Genomic DNA, 13,483 nt, shown 5'->3' with positions numbered 1-13,483 from the left:
GCTAACAAGTTTTTTTCTCTGAAATTGGAAAAGCTGGTTCTAAGGTTTGCAAGGGAATTTTTTAAAAAATCTAAAATATGATCTAAAAAGATCTACAAAAGGTCTACATTTTAAAGATCTTTTAAAGATCTAAAAAAATTCTAATGAAAAATATGTTATCAGGGTTCCTAGATATTAAAACATATTGTGAAATTACTATACTTGAAGAAGTGTGTAGACCAAAATGTATGCATTACATGTGTGCTAAATATGGTGCTTCGAATCAGTGGAGAAGATAAGGTTTCATTAGTAAACAGTTTGGGGATAATTAGCTTGCCAAAATAAAGTTGGTTTCCTACTTTGCACCATACACCAAAATAAATTCTACACGGATCAAAACTCTAAATATAAAAAATTAAATCCTAAAAGTTCTAGAAGAAAAAAGACCTTTTTTTTTTTTTTTTTTTTTTTTTTTTTTTTTTTTTTTTTTGCTGTGCCCATGGCATGTGGAAATTCCCAGGCCAGGGATCAAACCCATGTCACAGCAGTAACCCAAGCCACTGCAGTGACAACACTGGATCCTTAACCGCCTGAACCACAGGAGAATTCCAAGAGACTTATTTTTATGGAGAAGGCTTTTTAACACATTACACAAACTCTAGAAACCATAAAGAAAAGATTGATAAATTCGATTCCTTAACAATTTTTACATGGAAGAACTTATAAACAAAGTTAAAAGGTATACAAGTTCGGGAAAATGTTTGAAACATATTACAAAGGGTTACATTACTTTCCTTAATATAAAATGTGCCTGCAGATTAAAGAAGAAAAGAACAACAAATCAATAGAAAAATGGATGAAGCGTTTAATGAATAATTCACACAAAAAAAGGAAATTCAAATATTTCTTAAAGGTGTTTCCACTGTGATGCAAGGGGATCAGGGTCATCTCTGAAGTCTAGGGATGCAGGTTTGATATCTGGCCCCATACAGTGGGTTAAGGATCCGGCATTGCCTCAGCTGCTGCTGCATATGTAACAACTGTGGCCCCAATCTGTTCCCTGACCTGGGAATTCCATATGCCATGGGGTAGCCAAAAATGAAAAAAAGTCTCTTACATACATGAAAAGATGTCCAGCCTCATTTAATATAAATGCAAAATAAAACTACCCTGGGATATAATTTTTTTCACCTATCAGATTGGCAAAGATAAAATAGTTGGACAACTTTCTGAATTAGTAATGTTTTGGAGAAATCATGACTCTTTCATTGTGCTGGTAGGAGTATAAATTGGTGCAGCTTTATGAAGGACAATTGAATAATATCTACCAAAACTTTAAATGTTTATATGTTTGAATCAGTCATTCTACTTCTAGATGTTTTATCATCCAAATAACCAAATGTGTAAAATGAAATTTATACAAGTATGTCCATTGCCTTGGTAATTGTAATAGTAGAATTTTGGAAATTACCTGAATGTCCATAAGTGTGGTAATGGATAGATAAATATTGGGGCATGCATTTAATAGAATACTGTACCATACCTCTATAAAAAGAATGAGATAGCTCTGTATAAACTGACATGGAACAATCTCCAAGCTATGTTGTTAAATGAAATAAGCAAGGTATAGAACCGTATGAACAGGATGTTGCCTTTGTATAAAGGTATATGTGTGTGTGTGTAGAATATATATGAATTTGTTTGTGTTTCAATAATATTTCTGGAAAGTTATTGCTTTTACATATGAAAATTCAGTGCCTTTGGGAGTAAGGCTTTTTGCTTTATATCCTTTAGTATCTCTGTACCATGGCAATATATTATGTGTTAATATTTTTTAAAATTAACAGCAACTTGCAGGAGAAAGATAGGACTGACTGGAAGACAGATTTCACCTCTGTGAGCCCCCTACCTGGGAGGGCAATGTGGGAGTCATGGGCTGGCTCTCTTCCTGGGGCTTTTTCCACTTCTGGCACCAGCAAAGGGAATCTTCTCTTTCCTGATACAATTCCCACAGAGTTTCACAAATATCTACTCTCTGGCATTATTTCAGTTGGGTCACTTTCAGAGGAGTCTATGATGGGACAGATACTGCTGTGTTTGGGTGGTGTTGGTGGTGCTGGGGAAAGGCGAGCAGGAAATGTGAGCAGGATGGAGGGAGGAGTGACCAGAATGGTTTGTCCTGCTTCCTCCTCCATCCACACCTTTCAACGCCCTAGCCTCTGGCAGAAAAACAAACTTTCAGCTGGTGTGTGCCTGAGAAGGATTCATTTATTCATGTAGGACACAAATATTTATGGAGCACTATTGTGCATCCAGAACTGTATTAGCTGGGTGTGTCCCTGCCACCGGGGCGCTTATGTTCCAGCCCAAGCTGGGGGTGAGGGGGTGGGGAGGGGGACAGTATTCAGTACTTATACCGGTAATCATTGACTTGCCATTGTGATAAGTGCTATAAAATAGGCATTCTGTGTTCTAGGACCTAGATATGGAGGTCAGGGAAGGCTTCCCTGAGAAAGTGATACTTAAGCTGAGAAACTGGAAGGATAAGTAAGAGTGAGCTAGGCAATGGGACAAGGGGTGGGGTGGGAGGAGAGAGAACAGCGGGTGCGAAGGCCCTGAGGCAGCAACCAATTGGAGGAACTGGAGCAGATTGTCCTGGGGAGAGTTAAGGAAGGGCTCATCTTGCAGAGTTGAGTTAAGGATTTTTAATTTTATCCGCAGAACACTGGGGAGCTATTGAATGGTTTTTTTTTAAGGGCGTAACACAATCAGATTGGCATTTAAAAAATACCACACTGGCTAAAATAGGGAAATTACTTGGCAGGGGGCGGGGGTGAAAATGGAAAAGAGAAGATCAGTAAGAAACGACTGTAAAGGTTCAGGTGAGAGATGGTGGTGGCCTGGTCAGGGCCATGTCGGTGAAGATAGAGGTGGACAGATTTGACAGAAATGTAGGGAGTTAAGTTGGCCAGAGATGCCAATGGACAGAATATGGAGGGCAAAGAAGAAAAGATAGGCAACATGACTCCCAGGTTCAAATAAATGAATTATGCTTTACAAAGCACTTTCAGGTACATTATCTCATGTGATCTGAACCTCCATCAAGTAAACTCAGTAAGGGGTCATTATTCTAATTTTATTGGTAGGAAACAGGTTCAGGGAATAAATATGTTTATTTTAAAGAATGAATGAATGAAGAAATCAGTTACTGTACTGCCCTGTTCCAAAAAGAGCATATGTTAGAACAATGCAAAAGATGAAAGATACATAGAATGGAGATAAAACAGAGCAAGGATGAGGCTAAAAATGCACGTCAGACCTACCTGTTCACATGCTGTCCACAAACTAGAAATTCACCTAAGCCTCCCAGGATTTGAGCTTTTCCCTAAGATATCACAGTTTATGATAAAGTCTGGACTCAAATGAAGGTTTTCCACCTCAGATCCCATACACTTGAGTTTATAGTAGCCTTTAATCCAAACCATCACTGAGAAGGTTTCTGTATTCAATCTTAAAAAAAAAAAAAATCCCTGAGGATTTCTGTTTCTAGATATAGCGGACTAGCTTGATACCACTGCCCCAATTGAAAATAACGAGAAATCTGATTAAAATATCTCAAATTCCTATCCAAAGACATCAAAGCAGCAAAGATTTGAGGGATTTTGGGGCGAACTGAGGCACAGAGAAGTAAGCCTGTCAGAGTGCCACTCTTTCCTTAGGAACATTTGCTGATTCACAATTGGCAGATGACAGCTTGAGAATCTGAGCAGATCTCTGGAAGTCTTACGGGGCTGAAGGATTAAAATTGGAGTTCTGGGGCCATCAAGGATGAAGGACTCCAAAATAACACCTCAGGTTTTCGGTTGGGGCCCTTGAAAGCTGTACCCCAGGAGTACAGGTAAATAACAAACAGACCAACACTTAGAAAGACCAAAGCCTGATTTTGTTTTTCAGCTCTTATTCAATAGAAATTTTTATTCCTGCTTGTATTGTTATGGATGCTATTTTTATGGTTATTATTTATCTAATAAGGTGGTAAATGTTGGAACAGTGTAGGATGGTTTAAAACTTTTTATTGTGATAGAAAACATATATGAGAAAATGTTATCACCTTAATTATTTTTAAGTGTACAGTTCAGTAGTGTTAATATATTTACATTATTGTGAAAGAGATCTCCAGAACATTTCCATCTTGTAAAACCAAAACTCTATGCCTATTTATTACAGCTCCCCTTTGCCCCTACTTCTCAGTCTCTGCTAACCATCATTCTACTTTCTATATCATTAAGTTGATTAATTTAGATACTTCATCTTCATGTAAGTAGAATCACATAGTATCTATCCTTTTGTGACTGGCTTATTTTACTTAGCATAATGTCCTCAAGGTTCACCCATGTTGTAGCCTATCACAGGATTTCTTTCCTTTTTAAGACTGCATAGCTTTCCATTGTATGTATATACCACATTTTGATTATCCATTCATCTCTTGATGGACATTTGGGTTGCTTCCACCTCTTGGCTACTGTGAATAGTGCTATGAATGCAAGTGTGCAAAAATCCCTTCAAGACCTTGCTTTCAATTCTTTTGGATATGTACCCAGAAGTGGGATTGCTGGATCGTATGGTAGTTAGTTCTGTTTTAATTTTTTTGAGGGCTGCCATACTGTTTTCCAAAATGGTTGCACCATTTTATGACTCCACCAACAATGCACAAGTTCCAGTTTCTCACATTCCCACCAACACTTGTTGTTTTCCATTTTTCATAGTAGCCATCCTAATTGGGTGTGAGATATTTTAATGCAGTTTTGATTTACATTTTTTCTCATAATTAGTGATATGGAGCATCTTTTCATATGCTTATTGGCCATTTGTATACCACATTTGAAGAAATGTCCATTAAAATCCTTTGCCTATTTTTAATTGGGTTATTTAATTCTTATTGTCAAGTTGGAGGAGTCCTTTAAATATCCTGGATATTAGCACCTTATTAGATTTTTTTGTTGTTGTCTTTTTAGGGCCGCACCCATGGCATATGGAGGTTCCCAGGCTAGGGGTCGAATAGGAGCTATAGCTGCTGGCCTACACCACAGCCACAGCAACACAGGATCTGAGCCATGTCTGTGACCTACACCACAGCTCATGGCAATGCTGGATCCTTAACCTACTGAGCAAGGCCAGGGATCAAACCTGTGTCCTATGGATGCTAGTCAGGTTCATTTCCGCTGAGCCATGACAGGAACTCCCAAGCCCCTTATTAGATTATAATTTTAAAGTATTTCCTCACAAACAATAGACGCCTTTTCACTCTGTTGATTGTGTCTTTTGATGAATGGTAGCTGTAAAGTTTGATGCAGTCCAGCTGAAACTGCTTTCCTTCGTGAACCCAGCCAAAGCCCAGATTGGGACTTGAACCCAGGTGCTGGGGCTCAAACACACTGTCTTTTAATTGAAGCCTCTCACATGGTGTCAGGACTTGCTGAAGTTCAGGTCCTTCTGTCTCAGTGCAGAAAGAATTCAGCGAGAGGCACAGTCGCAGGCAAAGAGTGTGTTTAATACTATAGGATGATTCTAAGAAATGCAAGTGGGCAGGTGTGAAGGCGCTGCCCTAAGACTGAGAGAACTTTATTTTTATAAACAAAAGGAAAGTGGGGAAGGGGAGGAAACCACCTTCTTCCTCATTCTTGTGCAGTCCTCAGGGCTTACATCATTAGTTTCTCCTTTGACCTTATAGGTTTAACTGGGACTGTCATGGCACTATTTAAATCATATGTAGATTAGCAAAAGGGTGGTAACATACTAAAATATGGTAATTCATCTGAGTTTTGGTATAATGTCCCCTTCCACCTAGTCGTTTTTTCTCCTTTCACCTACATGAAGAGATGCTGGTCTTTAAGGACTATTAACTCCCCGACTTCAAGATTCAGAACCCACGTCTATTATCTTGTATTCTAACTATCAGGGTTTGTGGCTTGAGTGTATCTGGAGTTTAAATGCACCTGGTCTTCTTTAAAGGTAGTGTAGATTGTTGCTAAGTTACTGGATTTTTTTCTGGAATGGTCATTAGTTTACAACACTCTCCCAAACTCCCTTAAAATTCCCTTTCTGTCTTTAATCCCCTAGTGTGATTTCTAAATTGACTATTTAATTATCCTACTCTATCCCTATCATGATTTGTCTATTTTTGCTTTTGTGGCCTCTGCTGAAACCCCATTTAAATCAGCCTATGTGAAGGTGCTCTGCCCTAGCCTACCTATCTGCCCGCTAGAAGGAAAATTCTATGGAGGATATTAGCAGAACCTGACTTTTATCTCTATGATTTTTCTATGCAATATCTAGCATTCAATCAGAAATTACCAAACACAACAGCAAGACCAAATGACTGAGAACCAAGAGAAAAATAGACAATAGAAATAGACCCACAGAAGAGACAGATATTGGAGTTATTCATCACAGACTTTAGAAAATGTGATTATTGGAATTCCCGTTGTGGCTCAGTGGTTAACGAATCTGACTAGGAACCATGAGGTTTTAGGTTTGATCCCTGGCCTTGCTCAGTGGGTTAAGGATCCAGCATTGCCATGACCTGTGGTGTAGATTGCAGATGCGGCTCGAATCTCACATTGCTGTGGCTGTGGCATAGGCTGGCAGCTACAGCTCTGACTAGACCCCTAGCCTGAGAACCTCCATATGCCATGGGAGCGGCCCTAGAAAAGGCAAAAAGACAAAAAGTAAAAAAAAGAAAGAAAATGTGATTATTATATTCAGGAAAACAAATGACAACCTGCAGAATTTTGGCAGATAATTGAAATATGTATAAAATAACCAAATGGAGGTTCTAGTATTGAAAAATACAATATCTAAAATTTAAAACATTGTAGATGAATTTAAAAACAGATTCACCCCAGGAGTTCCTGTCATGGCTCAGTGGTTAACGAATCTGACTAGGAACCATGAGGTTGCAGGTTCGATCCCTGGCCTTGCTCAGTGGGTTCAGGATCGGGTGTTGCCATGAGCTGTGGTGTAGGTTGCAGACGCAGCTCAGATCCTGCATTGCTGTGGCTCTGGCATAGGCTGGTGGCTACAGCTCCAATATGACCCCTAGCCTGGGAACCTCCATATGCCACAGGAGCAGCCCAAGAAATGGCAAAAAGACAAAAAACAAAAAACAGAAAAAAACAGATTCACCCCAGAGTTCCCCAGTAGCCTAGTGGTTAAGGATCCAGCATTGTCACTGCTGTGGTTCAAGTCGCTGCTCTGGTGTGGGTTTGATCCCTGGCCTGGGAACTTCTACATGCCACACAGCCAAACAAACAAACAAAACCCAAACACATTCATCGCAGCCAAAGAGAAGACTGCTGAACAAGAAAAGAGATCAAAAGAAGAGAGTCAAATTAAGCATGAAGGGAAAAAGTCTGTGAAACTGCAGTTCCAGAGGAGAAGAGAGAGGAAGAGAATAGGACAGAAGAATTGTTCAAAGAGATAATGCCAAGAATTTTCCAAAATTAAAGCCACCAATTCAAGATGTCGCAAGAACTGCTGTTAGGATTTTTTTTTTTTTAAGTAACCAGAGAAAAACTCCTACTGCTTTCAAAGGAATAAACTAAAATAAATAGGTGACTTCTCAATGCAAACTGTAAAAGCGTGAAGGCAAATGAAGTGATATCTTGCAAAATGCTGAAGAAAAACCAGCTTATCTAGAATTGTATATATGAGAAAATATCTTCCAACAAATGAGGCATATATTTCCAGGCAAACAAATTTTCCTTGTTTGTTCTGCCCACAGTAGCAAACACAGGGGCTCAAGAAACATTTTAACTGATGATTTAATGAACAAATGAAAAATTAGGAAGCTGAACAAGGATTCCTTAGTGGTTTTACTTTTGAATTTGGAATGACAATGCTAAATATCTGGATGAGATTAATCACTGATAGTCTTTTAATGGTTTTCTTCATAGAAGTTTATTACCCAAAGAATTAGATAGCTCACTTTATTCCATAAAAGGGGAGAAGTTTAAAAATATGTAAGGAAGAGTTCCCATTATGGTTCAACAGGTTAAGGACCTGATGTCTTTGTGAGGATGTGGGTTTGATCCCTGACCTCGATCAGTGGGTTAAGGATCCAGCATTGCTGTGAGCTGCAGTGTAGGTCACAAATGCAGCTTGAATCTGGCGTTGCTGTGGCTGTGGTGTAGGCCAGCAGCTGCAACTCCAATTCAACCTCTAGCCTGGGAACTTCATATGCTGCAGGTGCAGCCATAAAAAGGAAAAAACATATATATGTGTGTGTGTGTGTGTGTGTACACATATATATATATATATACACACATATGTAAAGAGTCAATTAACATACTCCCTGATCTTTCATTCTGAATTCGTTGCTCGGTTAATAGCTACAAAATTGGTCTACATGAGTCACTCTTAGCCAGTTCTGCAGTCCAGTTTAAAAGGGCTTAAAAGACCATATAAATTTTAACATTTCCTGGAGGACTTTTCCAGGCCTGAGCAACTTGTGAGTCAATGCAGAGCTATTAAAGTAAGATGGGAGAGTGGTCGGTCAGGTTATTACTAAAGGCCAGAGGCTGAGCTGGGGTTCTGGATGGAGATACTTCCTTTTTTAAAAATTTTATTGGGGTATACTTCATTTGCAATGTTGTATTAGCTTCAAGTTTACAGCAGGTGAATCAGTCATATATATATATATATATATATATATACACACACACACACACACACATACACACATATATATATATATACATGTATATATATATGTATATTCATTCTTTTTTCCCACACAGGTTATTACAGAACCTATGCTATATAGCAGGTCCTTGTTAATTATCTATTTTATATATATTAGTGAATATGTGTTAATCCCATCCTCCCAACTTATCTCTCCCCCCAGAGGTGCTTCCTTGGTGGGGGTGGGCACATCCACAGCATGCTCCTGGGCCAGGGAATGAATCCAAGCCACAGCAGTAACCTGAGTCACAGCAGTGACAATACTGAGTCTTTAAGTGCTAGGCTACCAGGGAACTCCCTGGAGATGCTTCCTTTATTCTTCTTGTGCCCCAGCTGGACTCAAAGTATGTCAGCATCTGCGCCTTCCTGCAGAAATTCAGACATACCCTGCAGGTTCATTGTGTTTGCAGACCTTTGCCTGCTATAAGGTTTTTGTTGTGGTGGTGGTTCTGAACTATAGCCCTTTCAAACAGTGGGAACCTTGACTCCCTTGTCAAATGTTTAACAGACAGTAATAAATTAAGAATGCATCTACAAAGTAGTCACTGGGGAGCGCCAACTCTACCATGAAGGCGGAGCTGTAGAATCCACCATCCAGAGGTGAGAAACACCTGTTTCCAGCTCATCTGGTTTGAGTCACACTTTGAAGAAGATCACAAGGAGAGTGACAGTGTGAACTGGCACCCATGTCCAGCTGTGCATCTCACCTGTGGTTTTCTGAGCCAGGACTTCCCCTCTGAGGCTCAACACTTTTAAAGTCAGGAGGCTGGATTAGTTACTTCCTATACTGGATATTTTCCACTTGCTCCTCCACATACATTCTACACTTCTCTCCACATTGCCCTGTATCCCAAAGCTGGTTGATGCACTAGTGTGGCTGATACACAAGGGCTACCTTGCCCTCTGGCCCCCTGTTGTGTTCAGAAAATCAGAGGGTGGGAGAAGAGCAAGTTGAAGTATTACTTCTCCTGATTCCCTCCCTGTAGCATCGCCAGAAGTCAATTTCTGGCAGGTAGTCTTCAGCACCAAGCTCTTCCTGTCTCCTGTTTGTGGCAATCTCTTCCTCCTCTTATTCCTTGTGGCCCAGGGCTCCAAGTGCCCCACAGTTACTATGGTTCCCCACCCCCTGCAGACTCTATGCAAAAAGCCCCTTTCCTCAAAATGCACCCCCCCCAAAGACATAATTAAAAGGAGACATAGATAAATCCATAATCCTAATGGGAGAGTTCTCCTAGTAATTTATAGAATGAACCAAAAAAATTAATAAGGATATAGATTTGAGCAACTAGTGAGCAAACTTGACCTAAAGGACATGGACAAAACAATGTCCCACAAAAATGCAGAACACATGCAACTACGTGAAACATCCATCAAAATGGGCCACACGCTGGTCCACAGCACAAGTCTCAACACATTGCAAAGGATTAAAATCAGACAGAATCATCTAGCCCCAAAGGAACGAGTTTAGAAATCACTATCAAAAGGTGACTAGGAAATCCTCAAATGCATGGATCATAAGCAATATGTTTCTACAACCAGTCTTGCATTTTCCCTGTTTCTAATCTTGATTCTTCTCTCTCCCACTCAGTGAAGAATGGGAGCTCTTTCTCACTTGCCCACAGATTCATATATTGTGCCAGCTTGAGGGTTTCCTGAACCCCCTTGCTGTGCCGAGCACTTGGCCTACCTCTACCCAGGAAGCTCCATGCTCGTATACAGTCTGAAGCCAAGTTCCATCCTACACGTCTGAGGCAACTGGGAGCACTTTGAATCAAATTCTTTTTGACCATACTTCTAAAAAAGTAGCAGACCCAAAACTGGCACCAGGTGCTTCCCAGAAACTGAAAAGCTGCGTCCTGTGAGCCATTAGAGAGGGGCTACTTCCTGCACATTGATTGCTTCCTTGCTAGTTCATGGGCAGATGGTGAGGGAGAAACATGGGGCAATGGCCTTGAAGGTCATGCCAGAGACCAAAGGAGGAACTTTACCTGGGAAACAAAGCCTAGCTTCGTGTTGCTGCCTGTCCTTTCCAGACACCCAGTCAGACAGCCTCAGTCTCTCTTGCTGTTTACAAGGTTGGGGTGAATGAGGGTTTCTGCCACTTCCTTGAACTTCAGCTTAGTTTCTGGCACTAATGAGGACAGCCCCCAGAATGAAGGGGCAGATTCCTAGGAGCATTGGACAGCATGATGTAGTGGGAATTCGTCGTCACATAGACTTGGCTGTGTGATCTTAAACTAGTTGTCTAGTCTATCTCTGGTGTCCATCTCTGAACCAGATAAAGTCCTTTGAATGCAAGTTATTGAGGGAACTCCTAGAACTGATAGAAAAAAAGGAGGACCAGGCTCAGAACCAAGAGAAGATGGAATCCAAGGCAGCTCAGGGGGTTTAGGCGGCAGGATCAGATGGATGGTCTCTCTCTGGGCCTCTGCTGCCAGGACAGATCAGCTCCAGGCCTCTGCCTTCTCTGGCTCACTCCCCTCTGCAGTCAAAGTCCTGGGAGACATGTCTTGTCCAGTGTGAGTCACATGACCACCTCTTGGCTAGAGGAAGGCGGGTGTATTGGCTGATGGACCTGCCGAAGTGACTATGAGCAACAAGGGATTCCTCCAAAAGAAGTGGGGAGGCTAAGGAAAGGCAATGGATTCCAGGAAGCCAAGAATAATCAATGAGTGTCCATTACATTTTAGTGCCTCAGGTTTTTCCTCTATAAAATGGGAATTACAGAAGTTCCTGTCGTGGCTCAGTGGTTAATGAATCTGACTAGGAACCATGAGGTTGCAGGTTCGATCCCTGGCCTTGCTCAGTGGGTTAAGGATCCGGCGTTGCCATGAGCTGTGGTGTAGGTCTCAGACACGGCTCGGATCCCTCATTGCTGTGACTCTGGCGTAGGCTGGTGGCTACAGCTCCAATTCGACCCCTAGCCTGGGAACCTCCATATGCCGCAGGAGCAGCCCAAGAAATGGCAAGAAGACAAACAAAACAAAACCAGCATTTGTGAAAGAGTCTGTGTGCGGTAGCTGAAACATTCCAAATACCTCAGAGGTCATTGTCTCTGTAAGATGCTCCCCTTTATGATGTTTTCCTTAGCCATTTTTTTTTCTGGTCTTTTTGTCTTTTCTAGGGCCGCACCCACAGCATATGGAGGTTCCCAGGCTAGGGGTCTATTCAGAGCTGTAGCTGCCGCCTACACCACAGCCACAGCAATGCGGGATCTGAGCTGAGTCTGCAACCTACACCATAGTTTCATAGCAACAGCAGATCCTTAACCCATTGAGTGAGGCCAGGGATTGAACCTGCAAACTCATGGTTCCTAGTTGGATTCATTAACCACTGAGCCACGATGGGAACTCCTCCTTAAGCCATTTTTTCATGATTGTCAGGCAGTAATTAAAGAATGAAATAATTATAGGCTACCTCCAGCTCTGTGCTGCCAGGCTGCTCCTGGTTCTCAGCCCTCTCTTTTCCAGGACTACCAACCCACCTTGTAATTCCCACCACACCCTCTCCTTTCTCTCTAATTAACCACACTTACCCTTTTGTGTATAGAGAATAGAAGGATTTAACTTTTAAATTTAAAGTGTGCCTTTAATATATGTCTTCAACAGCTGTCTCGGTCACGTAGCCAGTGCCTAGAGAGCAGGGGCATTGCGCCTTTCTCCATGCAGAACTCAAGAAACTTCTCTACACAGAGAGAGCAGGTGTGTCCCAGAGGAGATAGTGATTGGGGTAGCTTTGGGCTCTGCAGGCGTGTAAACACAAGCTGCAACTGATAAGAAAGGCTGAGAGTACCTCATTCCCTACCCCAGATCTACCTCACTGCACTGTGCTGCTGGCTTTCTCTCCAGTGTCCCAGTCATTCCCAGGGCCATCCAGGACCACAGCATCCTGGTGGACTTTCAGCCAAGGGGCTGGAACTGTGCAGGACAGAGGGACTTCTTGGATGTGGTTGGGAAAGCGATTCAAAGGAAGGCCAAATGTGGGATCTCCCAGGTTTTTTTCCAAGACACAAAAATAGTATGATATAGAATATCTGCAAAGTTTCTTCTCCTAACTTAGTTGTGACTGATACACCTTCTGTAAGTGCCTTTCTTTTCTTTTCTTTTTTTTTTTTGGTCTTTTTGCCATTTCTTGGGCTGCTCCTGTGGCATATGGAGGTTCCGAGGCTAGGGGTCTAATAGGAGCTGTAGCTGCCAGTCTACGCCAGAGCCACAGCAACGCGGGATCCGAGCCACGTCTGCGACCTACACCACAGGTCATGGCAATGCTGGATCCTTAACCCACTGAGCAAGGGCAGGGATCGAACCCACAACCTCATGGTTCCTAGTCGGTTTCGGTAACCACTGCGCCATGACGGGAACTCCTGTAAGTGCCTTTCTTATTTGTTGAACTGTTTATTGTCTGTCTCCCTCACGCCCAACACCAGGATGTAAGGTCCATGGTGGTGGTGGCGGGGCATAGATTTTGCTTCCTTCACTGCCTTACCCTCTACACTCAGAACAGGGCACTTACAAGGCATGCAGTGAATATTTATTTTCTTTCTTTGCTTTTTTTGCTTTTTAGGGCCACACCTTCAAGCATATGGAATTTCCCGGGCTATGGGTTGAATTGGAGCTGCAGCTGCTGGCCTGCACCACAGCCACAGCAATGCGGAATCCAAGCTGTGTCTGCAACCTACCACACAGTTCACAGTAATGCTGGATCCATAACCCACTGAGCAAGGCCAGGGATTGAACTTGTGTCCTCATGGATACTAGTGAGG

Source organism: Sus scrofa, chromosome 1, assembly GCF_054392235.1.
Source record: "Sus scrofa isolate SSC_HxYL_T2T_F1_AM1 chromosome 1, Sscrofa_HxYL_maternal_Yorkshire_Landrace_v2.0, whole genome shotgun sequence".
Classification (NCBI taxonomy): domain Eukaryota; kingdom Metazoa; phylum Chordata; class Mammalia; order Artiodactyla; family Suidae; genus Sus; species Sus scrofa.
The sequence above is the reverse complement of the archived record's forward strand: the minus strand, read 5'-3'. Positions refer to the sequence as shown.